This window comes from Equus caballus, chromosome 14, assembly GCF_041296265.1.
Source record: "Equus caballus isolate H_3958 breed thoroughbred chromosome 14, TB-T2T, whole genome shotgun sequence".
NCBI classification, from domain to species: Eukaryota; Metazoa; Chordata; class Mammalia; order Perissodactyla; family Equidae; genus Equus; species Equus caballus.
Window position 1 is genome coordinate 13807084 of NC_091697.1, and position 16399 is coordinate 13823482.

The 16399-nt window shown below is 55.6% G+C and overlaps 2 protein-coding genes and 1 long non-coding RNA gene across 43 annotated transcripts in view; 2 read left to right on the forward strand and 1 right to left on the reverse strand.

The window, feature by feature from the left end:
- LOC138917408 (uncharacterized) overlaps nt 1-4033 on the forward strand; it is a 38855-nt gene extending 34822 nt beyond the window's left edge. For both annotated transcript variants that reach the window (XR_011425365.1, XR_011425364.1), the window contains one exon: nt 3937-4033. This is a non-coding gene — a long non-coding RNA (uncharacterized lncRNA). The remainder of the gene's footprint in view (nt 1-3936) is intronic.
- LOC138917407 (odorant-binding protein 2b-like) overlaps nt 1-16399 on the forward strand; it is a 64767-nt gene that overhangs the window by 36218 nt on the left and 12150 nt on the right. The window lies entirely within an intron of this gene.
- LOC138917406 (olfactory receptor 2AE1-like) overlaps nt 1-16399 on the reverse strand; it is a 407962-nt gene that overhangs the window by 20710 nt on the left and 370853 nt on the right. For 36 of the 40 annotated variants that reach the window (XM_070233603.1, XM_070233642.1, XM_070233636.1 and 33 more), the window contains 3 exons: nt 13359-13532; nt 11594-13060; nt 11104-11223 (listed from right to left, as the gene is read on the reverse strand). The gene's annotated coding sequence lies outside the window, so the exon portion shown is untranslated. The remainder of the gene's footprint in view (nt 1-11103; nt 11224-11593; nt 13061-13358; nt 13533-16399) is intronic. The other 4 variants (XM_070233641.1, XM_070233623.1, XM_070233610.1 and 1 more) reach the window with 2 other exon arrangements.

Sequence of the window (16399 nt, forward strand, 5' to 3'; positions counted from 1 at the left end):
CCAGGCAGCTCCTCAGCTTGGGTGGCTCCCATCCCAAATAGAAAAATGTACAAGGAACAGTATAGAAAGGACCCATAATCCCACCACTGATCTCCAACTCAACTCGCTCCCAGAGATGGTCCTTTGTGTTTGAGGGGGGATCCAACTGGGAAATTTGTTTTTGGCTTTTCATGGCCTAACCGTCACCCTCCCAACTCTCCAGTGTCCTAGCTGGAAGGGTGAACCATCTAGAGATCACCTGGTTAGTTCACCTCCTGTGTTTACAGATGGCAGGAGCTGAGATGGGGAAGGAAGGAGGGGACTCAGGCCTGGGACCCTCCCCTCTGCACCTCAGCATCAGCTCTGCTCTGTCCCCTCACCCTCACCTGGAGAACGTGTCTTCACTGGATCCCCATCCTGCTCCTCCCTCCGCCACTGGCCACCATCCACCAGCTCCCTCGCCCAAACATGGAAGAACAGCAAGAACAACCGCAAGAGCCCTTGTTTATGGAGTTCTTGCCCTGTGCCAGTAAGGAATGGATCCTCCCACTAAGTAAGAGACAGCTTCCATCTTCAAGCCAGCCTACAGATGAAGAAAGTGACGCTTAGAGAGTCCCTTGGCCAGGGTCTCCGAGGCTGGAAGAGGTTATATCTGGGCTATGCATTCAGGTCCTTAATTCCAGAGCTTTGCACCAACCACTATGCCTTGCCTTGGGACTAATCAGTCAAAAAGGGTACAATCACAAGATTGGATTGGCAATTGGGAGCATAGCATACATACCAGAAACTATGGAAATCATACTTGCATAGCTCCATGAATTACCCAAAGGGAACACATCCGGCAACCGGTACCCACAAGAAATAGAACATGAGCTGCCCTTGAACGGCCACCTGATGCCCCCTCCCAGGTCCCTGCCTCTCCCCCAAGGGAAATCAATATTCTAACTTTCCATTTGTCTTTCTTGTCTTTGAACTCTATTGACATGGAATCATTCAAAAAGAAAGAAATCTATGTCGAGCTTCTTTCATTACGCTTGTAAGATTCATCAATATTCTTGAATGTGGCTGTGGCTGAACATTATTTCTGTATGGTATTGCACTATGAAACATAACCCATTTTATTTGTCCACTCCACCACTGATGTCCAGTGAGTTGTTTCCAGTTTGAGGATATGCCAAAAGATGCTGCTCTGAACATCTTGTATAAGTCTGCTGGCCAACATAGGAACACGTCTATGTTGGGGACATCATTGTTGGGTCATAGACTATGTGCACGTCCACCTCTAGGAGATACTACCAGAGAGCTTCAAAGTGGATGAAATAGTTTACCCTCACAGCTGTGTATGAGAGTTCTAGTTGCTTCACAGCCTCATTAACACTGGCTGTTGTCAGAGTTTTTGATTTTGACCATTGTGGTGTACATGTAGGGGTATCTCGTCGTCATTTTAATTTGCATTTTCCTCACGAGTAATAATGTGGAGCACCCATTCATCTAATGATTCCCATTTGGGTATCTTTTTTGTGACATGCCTAGTCAAATCTCCTGCCCATTTCTTTTCATGGTGGATTGTCTGTGTGTGTCTTTATCAATTTATAGGAGTTAGTTACACATCCTAGAATCGTCTTTTGTCAGATAAATAAATGGTAAGTATTTATGCCCTTCGTGCCTGCCTTCTTTACTCTCTTAGAAGTTTCTTTAGACAAAAACAAGTTCTTCTTTTTAATACTTTCCAATTTATCCTTTTGTTCTTTACGATTAGTATGCCTTTTGTTCTATGAAATGCTTGCCTGCCCCAAGTTCTTGAAAATATTCTCCTAAGGTACGTGTCGCAGAAGGTATTTTTATAACTTCCATTTGTATTTAAAATCCATCTGGAATTGGTTTTTGTTAGTCCAGCCATTACGTAAAAACAATTTGGAGTTTTCTCCAAACATTAAAAGTGGAACTGTCATATGGTGCAGCAATCCCACACCTGGGGGCACATCGGAAGATAACAGAATCTATGTCTTGAAGTAACTTCCGCACTCATGTGTGCACCACAGCATTTGTCACAACAGCCACCACAGGGAGCAAACCACGGGGCTATTCATGGATGAAGGGACAAAAAAATGTGGTGCATCTACACAACTGTATATTATTCAGCTTTCAAAAAGAAAGAAATCCTGCCTTTCCTGACAACGTGGATGTACCTGGAGGACATTATGCTGAGTTAAATAAGCCAGACACAGAAAGGGAATTACTGCATCGTCTTACTTATATGTGGAATCTGAAAAACTCAAATTCATAGAAACAGACAGTAGAATGGTGGCTCCCAGGGAGCGGGGGTGTGAGAGGGGAACGAGGAGATGTTGGTGAAAAGGTGCAAACTCTCAGTTAGGAGATAAATAAGCTGTTGAGATCTAATATACAAAAAGATGACTATAGTTAATAATAATGTATTCTATACCTAAAAGTAAGTCATGGATAAAATGATTAGAAGATGCTATATCATGCAAACATTAAAAACTGTAACTGTGAAAAGTGTACCAACATGGGGGTGGTCCCATGGCCTTGTGGTTAAGTTGGGCGTGCTCCACATCAGGGGTCTGCATTTGGTTCCCCGCTGCAGACCTACACCACTTGCCAATGGCCGTGCTGTGGTGGTGACCCACATACAAAACAGAGGAAGACTGGCACAGATGTTGGTTCAGGGCAAATCTCCTCAGCAAAGAAAAAACATTCTACCAACATGGAAAAATGGTTTCTGTAATTTGAAATGATAAAACAAGCATAGAAAGCCACATCTAGGTTAAGACTGCAGTGTAAATGATGGACACATAGGGAGAAGGACTGGGGGAAACAGGAGACAATGAGGCAAAGACGGCTTCATGTGGTGGTGGGATTATTGAGGACTTCCATGAGATTTCATCTTCAATTTAATGGCCCTCCCTCAGACAAACATCAGAGACAGAAAGATTCAGCATACAAGGCTGAGAAAGCTTGTCCCTCATTCTTCCCTTCATTGATCACATTCTTCTCAAATCAGCTACAGTTGAGCTCCCTTTAGGTGGCCCCTGTGTCTTCTTTGAAAGCGTCAGGCAGTCTCCTGTGTCTCTGAAGAGAAAGGCTCAGAACTCCTTTGTGGAGGGGAGGCTCTAATCCCCCGTCCAACCCTCTGGCAGTTCCTGTCCGTGGGAGCTGGGGCTGAGGGGAAATGGACCGCACAAAGAGAACTGTTCCCCAGGAAGTGATGGGAGAGGGAAGAGTGAAAGGAAGGCAGGTGGTTCCAGCCCCTGAGAGCCCTACAGCTCACAGCTGCATACGGCCCCTCCCAAGGGGGGTGTGAGGGCACTATCTGTTTGTCCATCTGTGCCCCATCCACTAGAACAGACTTCTCCTCTATCCCTCAGCAACAGCCTATGGTCCTGACCACACGCAACCTATCAGACAGAGCGGAGGTTCATGAGAAGAAGTCTCTGGAAGCCCAGTGTCCTAGTCGATGGACCCAAAGCACAGTAGCATTCCCTCATGCTCCCTGATGGGGCCGGATCCAGGCAGGCTGCCCCACACGGCCTCCACATCGGATTCTTTCTCAATCGACTGCAGCCTGGCTTCTGTGCCACTGCACAGAAAGTGCTCTTGCTAAAGGAGGGTGCCCGACATCCTAAGGAGCAAACCCGAGAGCTCCTCCATCCCACTGCATCCCTGAGGAAACACTCCCTCCTCCAGGAGACTTTCTCTTCCCCATCCATCTCTTCCTCCTCTCTAATAACTTCCAATCTGTGTCACTAGCTCAGCCTCTACTCCTTACCCTTCAGTGCTGGAAGCCTTCTCCAAGGTCTGTCTTCTGCCCTCTTCTCTCCTCACTATTTACTCCCCTGGGAGGCAGCATCTGTTCCCAAGACTTTCACTCTCGACTATACACTGTTATGTCCGGTCCCCAAAAGTCTACTGAGTTCCAGATCTATTTTTCTACAGCCTAATGAAAAGCACCTTTAATGACTGCTTACCATGCCTGCCACTGTGCTAAGACAATATCCAAGACCATCTAACAAGAAACTGAATCTCAGAGAAGGTTGGTAAGTTGTCCAAAGTCATCCAGTTACTATTTGGGGAAGCAGGGACGTGAACTCGCATCCATGTGACTTTGAAGCCTGTGCCAGAAGCACTACACTCTACCGCAACCCTAAAAGCAGATACACTCTCTACCTCCTCCTCGCTTCCCGCTCCCACCCAGCCCAAGCCCATTCCTCCTCTGGGACTCCCCGATCTGGGCTGAGAACATCAGCAGCAGCTCTTTGGCCTGTGGAGTCATGCTCGACTCCCTCTAGCTCACTCCATCCATCGAATCAAGCCCCAAATCCAGTCAATTCTCCTTACACGTCTCCCCACCTGTGTCTGCCGCCCGCAGCTCCCCAAGCGGCCTTCACCACCTCCTCCCCCAACTCCACAAAATCCTGCATCACTCACTCTCCACCTGTCCTCCAGCCTCTCCCACACCACTGCCCTGGAAGCAGATCAGACTCCAGCAGCCCCACATGCTCTCAGCAGTTAAAGCCTGCCCCTGCCCCTCCCCTTCGCCATGGAACCTTTCCTGCCACCCATCCCCAGTCTACCTGGTAAATTCCCCTGCCACCTCCCCCACGATGCCTTCTCTCTCGTGTGTTCCACCCTGGGAGACTTACCAATTCCTCTTTTGCTACTCTCACAGCACTTTCTGTTTGCATTCACTTATGGATTTAAGTATTGACTATGGGTACCTACCATGTGCCAGGCACTGCCCCAGGGATGGAAATAAAATGGTGAGCAAGACAAAGGCAGCCTGGAACACACACAGTGCTGGGATACAGTCTGGCGCAGCTAGTTTTTTTAAGCTTTTTCTGCCACAAGAGTGTCATTCCCCCCCAAACATTATCCCCTGCACAGGCTCCTGCAGGAGAACTGTGGCCAAGTGAGGCCCCACCATCCATGCAGGAAGAGCCGTCCTTGCACAGGATGCTGCAGGAAACCTGCCGCCAGCTGAGGCCCCACCATACATGCAGGGAGAGCCATCCTTGGAAAGGCTACTGCAGGACACCGGCAGCTGGCTGAGGCCACACCATCTGAGCAGGGATAGCCATCCCCTGCACAGGCTCCTGCAGGAAATCTGCAGCCGAACGAGGCCCTACTATCCATGCAAGGAGAGCCATCCTTGCAGAGCCTCCTGTAGGAGACTTGCAGGGGCCTGAAATCCCACCTTCTGTGCAGGGAGAGCTATCCTTGAACAGGCTCCAGCAGGAAACCTGCCACAGGCTAGCCACCACCATCCAAGCAAGGAGAGTCTTCTGCAGACTCTGGCAGGAGACCTGCAGCTGGCTGAGTCGCAACTAACTGAGCAGGGAGAGCCATCCCCTGCACTGGCTCCTGCAGGAGACATGCAAGCAGCTGAGGACCCATCCTCCATGTAGGGAGAGCCATCCTTGCACAAGCTCCTGCAGGAGATCTGCAGCCGAACGTGACCCCACCCTCCATGCAAGGAGAGCCATCCTTGCACAGGCTCTTGCAGCAGATCTGCGGGGAAATGAGGCCTCACCATCCATGCTGGGAGAGCCATACCCTGCACAGCCTCCTGCAGGAGACCTTCTGCCAGCTGAGGCCCAACCATCACAGCCAGGGGACCCCTCCCCTACACAGGTTCCTGCAGGAGACCTGCCACCGACTGAGGCACCACCATCCGAGCAAGGAGAGTCATCCCCTGCACAGACTCTGGCAGGAGACCTGCAGCTGGCTGAGTCCCAACTAACGGAGCAGGGAGAGCCATCCCCTCCTCTGGCTCCTGCCCGGGCCCTGAAGCCAGCAGAAGCCATAGCCAAGGAGCAGAGAGAGCCATCCTCTGCTCTGGCTCCTGCTGGGGCTGTGGAGCCGGATGAAGACATAGGCGTGGAGCTGGGAGAGCCATCCCCTGCTACAGCACCTGCTGGGGCTCTGGAGCCGGCTGAAGACATGGCCATGAAACCAGGGAAAGCCACCCTCTGCCCCAGCTCCTGCCAGTACCCGGGAGAAGGCTGAAGGTGTGGCAAGGGAGCAGGGAGAGCCACCCCCTGCTACGGCTTCTGCTGGGGCTGTGCACCCAGCTGAAGCCATGGCCACAGACCAGGGAGAGACATCCCCCACTCCCCCACCTGCTGGGGCTGTGGAGTCAGCTGAAACCTTGGCTGCAGAGCAGGGACAGCCATCCCCTGTCTGGGTCTTGCTGGAGCTTTGGAAACAGCTGAAGATGCAGTCGTCAAGCATGGAGATCCATCCCCGGTTCCGGCTCATGCCAGGACCCAGGAGCCGGCTGAAGTTGCAGCCAGGGAGCACGGAGAGCCATCCCCTGCAACGGCTCCTGCTGGGGCTGTGGAGCCAGCTGAAGACACAGCCAGGAAGTGGGGAGAGCCTTCTCCTGCTGTGGCTCCTGCCTGGTCCCTAGAGCTGGCTGAAGTGGCGGCCTCGGACCAGGAAGAGCAACCCCCTGTTGAGTCTCCTGCTAGGGCCCTGGAGCCGGCTGAAGATGTGGCCACAGAGCAGGCAGATCCACCACCTGCTCAGGTGACTGCCAGGGCAAAGGAGCTGGTGGAAGCCACGGCAGCGGACGAGGGAGAGCAATCCCCTCCTCTGGCTCCTGCTGGGGCTGTGGAGCCGGCTGAAGATGTGGCCGTGGACCAGGGAGAGCCATCCCCTGCTGCAGCTCCTGCCAGGGCCCTGGAGCGGCCAGAAGTGGTGGTCTTGGATCAAGGAGAGCCATCCCATGCTACGCCTCCTGCTGGGGATGTGGAGCCGAGTGAATACGCGGCCATGAAGCATGGAGAGCCATCCACTGCTCTGGCTCATGCAAGGGCCCTGGTGCCATTGGAAGTCATGATCAGGAAGCAGGGAGAGTCATGCCTGCTCTGGGTCCTGCTGGCGCTTGTGCGGCCAGCTGAAGCTGCAGCCTCAGACCAGGGAGAGCCATCCCCTCCCCTGGTTCCTGCTGGGGCTGTGGAGTCAGCAGTAGCCTTGGCTGTGGATCAGGGACAGCCATCCCCTGCTCTGGCTCCTGCTTGGGCCCTGAAGCAGCCTGAAGCCATGGACTCAGACCAGGGAGGGACATGCCCTGCTATGCCTCCTGCTGGGACTGTGGAGTCAGCTGAAGCTGTTGCTGCAGAGCAGGGAAAGTCAACCCCTGCTCTGGCTCCTGCAGTGGCCCTGGAGCCTGCTGAAGTCTCTTCCGTGGAGCAGGGAGAGATATCCCCTGCTCCGACTCCTGCCAGGGCCCTGGAGCCTACTCCCACCCAGCCCTTTGTGGAACCCTTCCCATGCTAAGTCTGGGCAGGAGCTCCACGGGGTAGCGGCCCATGGGTTGACAGGCGCTAGAGGGATTGATAGGTTTAGACACCTGAAGACACCCTTAGCAAGTAGGTACTAGAACGACCCGCACTGCACACATGGGGGCATGGGGAGGCCCTGAGAGGCACATGGCTGTCCAGGGGGACATCACTGGCAAGAAGGAGGAGCCAGGTCTGACCAGCTCTGCGTCCCCAACGCTGGCTTCTGACTCGAGCCAGGCCTCCTCGGGGGCGGTGGGATGGGCTGTGTTGGTGCAACTGTGGATGGCCGTGGTGTTGGGATGGAGGGTGAGCAGTCAGCGGCCCAGGGGGCCCTTAGGGAGGTCTCGTGTGAGCAGGAAGCCTAGGGAAGGGACCCCAGGCAGCGACCTCACTGGGCCCAAGAGAACTTGGAACCCTGGTCTCTAGGCACCCAGCTCCTAGAGACAGCCCCCAACAGCTCACTCGTCTAGCACTCGTCTAGAAGGAGCAGCATGTTTCTCTGCTGTCTGCCTATCTGCCGGGGCCGCAGCCTCAGCAGAGCCCGCAAGGAGCGCCCTGGACGCAAAGGCGGGCTCCTGTCCCGCTCGAGACGTCTCTGGACGTTCGTGCGGAGGGACACAGAGGTAACACAGGGACGCCCGGGGTGGGCCAATCCAGGCCAGGCCACCACTGTGGTCCCACTTGCACAGCCCTACGTCCCCTCCCTGGGTGTGTGTGTGTGTGTGTGTGTGTGTGTGTGTGTGTGCATGTGTGTGTGTGTGTGTGGAAGGGTGGTTTGTGTGAGTGGACCACCGCGAGGAGGAGCAGGCTGATGAGTGGTTAGAAGCCTGGTGGGCCGGGCCCATTCCCACCCCAGCTCATGGCTGATCGGGTGGGGCGTGGAGTGCCGGGCAGCACCGTCTGCCCGAGGTTTCTCCCGAGCCCCTGAGGTCTATCTGTTTCATCCCGGGGAGAATTCTGCACAGACACAGGGTGTGCCTGATGTGGGAGCATTAGGCGCAGAGGGCAGAAGAAAGAGCAGGGGCAGCTGAGCAGGGCTCTGATGCTTCTGGGCTGACTGTTGGTCACTGTCTTTGCAGAGGTCCACTCAGGACACGGAGTCCAGCTCCCCGAGGGAGGAGAAGCTGGGCAGGAACAGCGTAGCGGCAGGCGTGGGGAAAAGGCTGCCGTCCTCAGGGACTGTTGCACAAGGATCAGAGCCAGCACAGGCCCCAGCCCGTGTGCGGGGAGCACAGTCACATCCAGCAGCTCCTGCACAAGGGCAGGAGACAAGCAGCGCCCCAGGAAGGGAGCGGGGAGAGCCAGCCCCTCCTCAGGCTCGGGCAGGAGCCATGCAGCCGGCTCTCATGGAACCAGCTGAGCAGGGAGAGCCATCCCCTGCTCCAGCTCCTGCCAGTGCCCTGGGGCAGGCTGAAGTGGTCGCCAGGGAGCAGGGAGAGCCATCCCCTGCTCTGGCTCCTGCCAGTGCCCGGGGGCAGGCTGAAGTGGTCGCCAGGGAGCAGGGAGAGCCATCCCCTGCTCTGGCTCCTGCCAGTGCCCCGGGGCAGGCTGAAGTGGTCGCCAGGGAGCAGGGAGAGCCATCCCCTGCTCTGGCTCCTGCCAGTGCCCCGGGGCAGGCTGAAGTGGTCGCCAGGGAGCAGGGAGAGCCATCCCCTGCTCTGGCTCCTGCCAGTGCCCCGGGGCAGGCTGAAGTGGTCGCCAGGGAGCAGGGAGAGCCATCCCCTGCTCCAGAGCCTCCTGGAGCCCTGGAGCCTGCTCAGGCCCCAGCATTGTCCCCGGGAGAGCTCACTCTCCAACCCCCTTCATCCCCAGCTCCTGACCCATCCCTTCCACCTGCTCCCTCACCACGACCTCCCTTCCTCTCCCTGCTTCCCCTGTATGTCTGTGTAGCCGTTTATGTTGCTCGTTTTCTTGTCTTTCTTTGGTCTTTATGTAAATTGTAAAATAAATTTATTTATATTTTAAGAACTCTGCATTTTCTCCTTTTCAAGTGTACAATTCCCGAGCGTTAAGTACAGTCCCAATGCTCGGCCTCCATCACCACTGTCCGCTTGCTGGACATTCCCTTCACCACAAGGGAAGCCTTTTCCCAAAGCGCTCATGCCTCATTCCTCCTTCGCTCCCTGACAACGCCTATTCTGTGTTCTGGCAGGTTTTGGTCAATCTTTTCTGGATGTATCCGATAAGCGGTGTCATGCAATAGGTGGCCATCCTAGTCTGCTTCCATATTTTCAGAAGCACTGATCGATTTTTCATTTCTCTTTCTACTTGAATAGCATTTTTCCCAGCTGATAGGAAAGTCCCAATGGCTTATGGATTAGATGCTTCAAATGAAGCCCTTTTAGTAAACATGTGCATTATGTCAGGCTACAGACCGCTCTTCTAAGGGGGACACCAGAGCCACAAGCCACACAGGAAGTGCCTGGTTCTTCCTGCGGCCAAAACACAAACAAGAAAAAGGGAGACAGCTGGAAAGACAAACCAGAACCTCGAAAGCATTCCTCCTAAACCAAGGTGAGAGAAAGGTGCAACCTCCCTCTGGACCAAAGAACTCCCGAAAGTCGTTGTTTTCAAGGGACAGAGAGTAAACACATGCAATTCCCCCGAGAGGCGATACATAGGGACATAGGGACGGCATATGTCAGAGATGCTCGACCTCCCCTAGAGGACACGTGCAAACGTAAACACCATGGAGACGGCATTGGTCACCAGCAGACTGCCAGGTTTCTGGTCTGGTTGCGACCAGGCCTGGTGAGAATTTGGGGAAGCAGAGGCCCCCGCAGATCCCTAGAGAGCAGGGGGAAAGGGCACTGCTCTCTGGGAGAATAGCCTGCAGGACCCTTCCAAGTTCCCCAGGACCCCACCTTTGCTGGCAGTGCCAATGCCTGGAGTGTGGCCCACAGGAGGTCTTGCCCAAGGTTCCCAAGATATCTTTTCAAGAGTAGTCATGACAGCACTGGTTGCAATGGCTGGGAGCTGGGAACACAACTCAGGTTCATGGAGAGGCAATGGGACCCATGCGGCCCATCCGTCAGAACACGGATATGTGACATCAACAGGGAGACAGACATCTATGAAAATGAATGTGCGTGTGAGAGAGAGACAGACAGAAGGAGACAGAATGAGAGCAACCGCGCCAGGGAGATATGCACCAAACTGTTCACGGGGCTCGCGACTTTCCAGTCTTATCTGCTCCTGGCGGGATGTCGAAAGTTCTGTAGAATGTGCGTGTCTTCCTTTCCTAATTCTAAAAAGGTGAATATCACAGCTTCAATGAAATCCATTGATGATCCATCTTTGGAATAAAGTACATTCTTTAGTTTCTATTTTTGAAGATTTCTATTCCAAGACAATGAACGTTTATTGTAGTAAAAGAATGAATTTTAAGAGACTGAAGAATTAAGGAAGTGGCAACTCAGGAGTGCCCTTCACAGGTGGTCTTCACCTTTCCAGTCCTTTCCCTTGGTGTCCACGTGTGTGTGCACGCGGGCGTGTGTGTGTGTGTGCGTGTGCCCGTGTGCCCGTGCGCGGGGGTGCATGTGTGTGGGGTGATGCATATTCACACCTGTGCTGCGTGTGTGCACATGGATATGCCGGTGTGTGCGTCAGAGTGCGTGCATCCTGTGGGTGCTGAGTGCGGAGGCCTGCAGGGCGTGTGCTCCTCTGGATCTGATTTCTTCACGGGCGGACCCTGGTCAGACAACACTCTTCCTCTTGGATATCCCGGCATCCGAATTTCCAAATGGCCCCGATGTGGAACGTGCCCCGTTTCTGACTTTCCTCTCCCCTCCTCACGCTGATGGGAACATCAGCCTACCTCAATCTCTGATCCTGGAGGACATATCCCCAGAGGGGGAGATTCTGGTGCATGATGTCAACACGGTGTTCCGCTGTCGGTCACTCTCTGACCTTCGAGGTCTCCTTCTCTGCTGTGAGCCTGTTTTGGGAAAGTGGGGATGCAGAGAGCCTGGGGCAGAGAACTCAGGGAGGGATGGACAAGGACTGGCTGCTAGGATGCAGGTGAGGAAGGCACCAGGGGTGATCTGCCCAGCTAGAGGGCTCCCCTCCTGCCCTCCTGGTCCTGCTGCTGGCCTCATCCCTGGTCCCACCCTCCACCTCCCTAGCCCACTTTGGCCTCCCAATGCCCCTCCCGGCCTCTAACTCTCCTGAGCTGAGCAGCCTGACCTGCTGACCCGGACAGAGGATGAGGAGGGCCCGCACAATCCTGCCTGCTCTCTCTCCCTCCAAACCCCATCCTCCAGGCAGGAAAGCACATCTAGGGCAGTGCACAGAGTCACGGGGACCACCTCGAACGTGCTCCGTCCAGGGCTCGTTCTCAGCTGCATGCGCAGGACCCGCTGGACCTCGTGTGAGCAGAAGGGACTTTGACAAGGTATGGCGGAGGCCTCGTGGAAGGTGCCAGAGCTCTAAGCCTGGGGCTGGGGGCTTTAGAGAAGGTCATTGAGCACAAAGCAGAGCTAGGGTCCTCTAGCAGTGACCCTTGCCTCAGGCTCTGTGCCAGCCCCTGGTCCACACAGCCAGCAGACTCTGCTTCTGGGAGGGAGGGGCTCTGCTTAGTAGGGATGAGGGAGAGAGCCCTGGGCACCTTGGCAAGGGACTGCCATTCGAGCCTCGCTTTCCTCCCCTGTGCACTGGGCTGGCAGCCGACCTGCCGTGGTGGTGTGAGACAAGTTCACGGAGGCTGCACTTGGAGTGGCTGCTCCTTCGAAGAGCTCCACAGCTACTAGCTCCCATGATGAGGAATCCCAGGAGGAGAACTGGGCCGGGGGCCTGGATCCCACCCGGACTGGCAGACCGTCCTGGCACCGGATGGGGTGGAGAAAGTTATTCCAGAGGAACAAAGGAGTCAGAGTGAGTCGGGCATGCCTGGTGGGAGAACAGAGTGGGCAGAGGCCAAGGGCCCCAGGGGCTCTCCTGGGGGTGACGTCAGCAGGATCGGCTCCTGGGCATGAGCTCAGACCACACCTCTGTTCGCCACATGAGCTGTCTCTCCGAATCCTCCTGGCAGCCCAGTGGGGCACGAGGGATTCTGGTCTTCAATTCACTGATGAGGAAAGCGAGGCTTAAAGAGACTGGGTCCCTCTGTGCCCAACAGAGGAGCAGAGCCAGGACTGGAAGCCAGTGCCTGTTAGAGCCCATGGGCCCCCCTGACCAGGAACGACCTCTTTTCCCTAAAGTCCTGACAATCTTTGGTGCTGGTGCCCAGAGAGACCTCATCCTGTGGGGGGATAGGCTGGTCCTGGTCCTCGGAGAGCCCACAGTGTCTGTGGCTGGCCAACCTGGTCACCACCCCAGCCCCAGGCAAACGGGATGGCCCTGGGCCTCGAGTTCAGTGAGGGCTGGAGGCCGGAATGGGGCAGGCCCCAGGAGAGACAGGAGCCCTGAGCTCCAGGAGGTTGCAATGTGGGACACTGGGCAGAATGACCCCGGGCCGGAGAGACAGGGGTCCTGGGCGATGCTCAGCCTTTCTCTAGCTGGCGACTGCAGGGGAGGCCCTGAGCCTCAGCTTCCCCTTCTGCGCAATGAGGAAATGACTGGGCCTCGTGACGGGCTCTTGGGAGACTCCGCTGAGGAAGGACTTGTGGATCTCTTGCCTGGTGTCCGGAGCGCATTGGGAACCACCTGCCAGGCTGTCACAGTGGTCCTCCTGGGTGCAGGGTCCAGGGAGTCCCTCCTCGGCTTCCCTCCTGCTGCCCTGTCCCCAGGAATAGCCAGCATTCCTTGAGGTGGAGCTGAAGAAGATCCAGGCAACTCTGTGTTGCAGGTGACAGGGGCTCAGAGCCGGAAGGACAGCTGGACACGTTCCATGCCGCTGTCCAGGGCCTGCCCTGTGACACCGGAGCCCACCAGAAATCAAGTCTCCTCCTCGGTGGATCCCAGCTGCTGTGGGTTTAGGCACTTCCTCACTCATTCACTGAGGCTTTCATTCCCTCCTTCCTTCCTTCACTCACTCACTCAAGTCATTCATTCATTTCTACTCTCACTCATACTTTTCACTCATTCAGCCCAAATCCTCTGGTCCCTGCTGTGCACCCAGCAATGTGACCTCACCAGTGAGTGTGATCCGGCGTGACCCTTGTCCCCGCGGTTCACATCTGCTGTGTGACATGGAAGACGGCCATCTCTCGGGTGAGGGGGAGTGATGAGCACCAGCAATCCGCTTCTGAACAGAGAGGCCAGTCATGCACAGGAAAGAATGGAGAGAACACGTGCACGGCTCCTCTGCTAGAACAAGAAAAGAAGGAAAAGTTAGGACAAAGAAATATGCCCTATGTTGAACAAAACATGGGCTCTGATTACAAGTGTGCACTGATTCCTAAAACCAACAAAGAAGAAATTCAATGGATTGGGGCTTGGTGACACCATTTTTCTGACCAACAATGGCATTTGAGGAAACATCTTCTAGGGCTCACACTTTTCCTAAGGCCTCTTTCACCTCCTAGCACTTCAATCTTCCTCCTTGGAAGCCTCTGTCCTGGTCCCTCCTCATCCAATGGCTCCTCTGCTGCTCGGGGGCCTGCCCTGCGAGGCCACCCTCATCCATCCGGGACTGTCCCTGCCATTGGGACAGGCTGCCCGCATTCCCCCCTGGGTCTCATGAGCTCCTGCTTCTTTTGCAAGGCTGGCACTTTCACTTAGGATCACTTGGCGTCTTTCTTTGCAGTGGTTTGCATCGTCACACACTGGGTCCCCCCGATGACTCCCTGAGGGAGGCCATTTGTCAGCATCTTCCAGGCGAGGAAGCTCAAGTCCAGCAGGCTGTACAGCCTGTCCAGAGACACGGCCAGTGTGGCGTCTCAGCAGAGTTTGGTACCCATGCAGAGGAGGATGGAGGGGAAATTGTTTGCAGGTCTTCCCAGGAAGCCTGAAGGAGGACGCGGGGAATGAGCCTGGAGGATTAAAGCCTTAGCGGGGCCTGAAGAACCAGCACCACTGTGGTGAGCATCACTCTGTCCCAGCAGGAGACCAGGTCCTGCCTGGACTGGCTCGGTCCCCTCAGGTGGAGGGAACACCCCAGGGCATTCCTGCAAAAGGCCGCACAGCCTTGCAGGAGAGGAAGGGCCCATGGGGCAGGAGAGCCCTCAGGCAGGGAGGAGGGATGCAGGCACTGCAGGGGGCCGCTATCAGTCTCCTGGGCACTGGCTCCCAGCTGCAGGGGCACTCAGGTGGGCTGAGGGAACAGGAGTGCGACCACAGCAGTGTCTGCGGCTGGGCTCTCCACAAAGGTCCCGCCCTTCTGCCCAGAGAAAGACTCATCTGCATGGCATTTGTCCTTCCAACACAAAGTGGGGTCCAAGACCACCCCTCCACCCCACCTGCCCGATTCCTTTCCACTCATCTCAAGTGACAAGCAATTCCGAATATTTGATTGGTGTTGGATGCCCAGATACAGTGGTTTTTGGGGCCCACGTTGTAACCTTGCTGGCATTTTCAAGATCTCAGGATTTTGATGCAAAACAGGAAAATGCTGAGGACCCCAGAGAGCTTTCCGGAAGCAAAAAGCTTTGCAGTACTGCCTTCCCACCAGCTCTTCTCAAAATCCTCCAGGCCCCGGAGTCTCCATCTTGGGTGCTCAGATTGCTGGAAGGATGTGCCTTCCAAACGTCCTCAGGGTGGGCTGGCAGGACAAACGGAATGGTGGAGCGAGGAATTCAGCAAATCCGCCTCCCGCACAGCAATGACCATCCTGGAGAAGCTGGCAGAAAACCACCAGGTCAGCACTCTGCCAAGAGACCGAAGGCACACAGCCCACTGAGGAGCATCTGAGGCTGAGGGAGACCAATGAGAGTCTGTGGTGTTTTCACCCAGGGCAGCTCCCGACCCCACACCCTCAGTGTCAGGGCCCTGTGACAATGGCAGGCCTGAAGGCGGCTGCTTCCCTGTCAGAAGTTGCCTACTTGGTTTCTGCACGGGTGGGGAATCCCCAGCCCCTGAGCATTTCTGGAAACTGTAGCCATCTCAGCGGCAAGCTGCCATGGAAGATCAACTTTGTAGCTGCCTGAGGTTGGATCCAGAACAGAGCCACAAACTAGCCAGAAAGTGGAGAGGGAGAACCAGGCAGTGAGACAGACACAAGGACTTGATGGGCTCCACGCATCCCTGGGGGTCTGGACGGTTTTGCGCACGTGCAGGCCTGTACACACTCAGGAGAGACCAGGCAGGTGCGCATTGTGGGGAGGGTTAGAGACCTGCCATCAGCCCAGGCCTTGGCCCCAGGCCTTGCTGCCTCCCAGAGGGTCCCAGCTGACTGAGGGGCAAAGCCCAGCCCTGTGGGGTCCCTGTCCTCTCTGGGGCTCGCATGCAGAGAGGCCTTCCCACCTGGAAACTTCTCCCTGGTCTTCTTCAGAGGGTGAGCCGAGGGGCTCTGAAGGTAGAGAAGGTGGGGAGCAGGGAGGAGAGGCTCCTGAGGCCTCAGCCCTCCTGGGACAGGAAGAGAAGGACCTGGGAGTGGGGAGGGGGACCCTGCTTTCTCGGCCCTCAGTCCCCCTCTGTGTACACCTCCCTCTGAGGAGATGGAGTCCAGGAAAACCTGGAGAGCAGAGCTGGTCCCGATGAGTAACACTCCCAGGGAGGAGGATCGGAGCTCAGCCCAGGACGAGCCCAGGGAGGAAGCGAGCCTTTCACCGCGGGACACTCCACTCACGGTCAGTGCGGCCCTGGCAGGCATGCATGTCACTGCCTGTCTGACACACCCCTGTGGAGCCGCTCAGTGGGCAGGGACTGGCCTCTGACCGACAGAGCACAGCACAAGCGATAGATCAGCCCTCCAGATCTCATTCCCCAGGCTGTCCTTCCCACTTCCTCCCACTCTTGTGTTCCCTCCTTCTCTCTCTCCCTTTGTTTCTCTCTCTCTCTCAGTCTCTCTTACCCATGGACCTGGGGACCATGCATGGATGTCCTGAGCTCCCCTATGTAGAGGCCACATAGGGATGAACCAGGGGCATGCCCTGGCCAACAGGGAGAAAGGAGCTCAGCTCTCAGTGAAGCTGATCATGACCACGCCCACGGGAGTGATCTCCATAGCAAATCTCACCCTAGCACAGCCTCAGTTGAGGCCACAGCCCCAACCTGCAAGACGCCAGGAGGCAGAG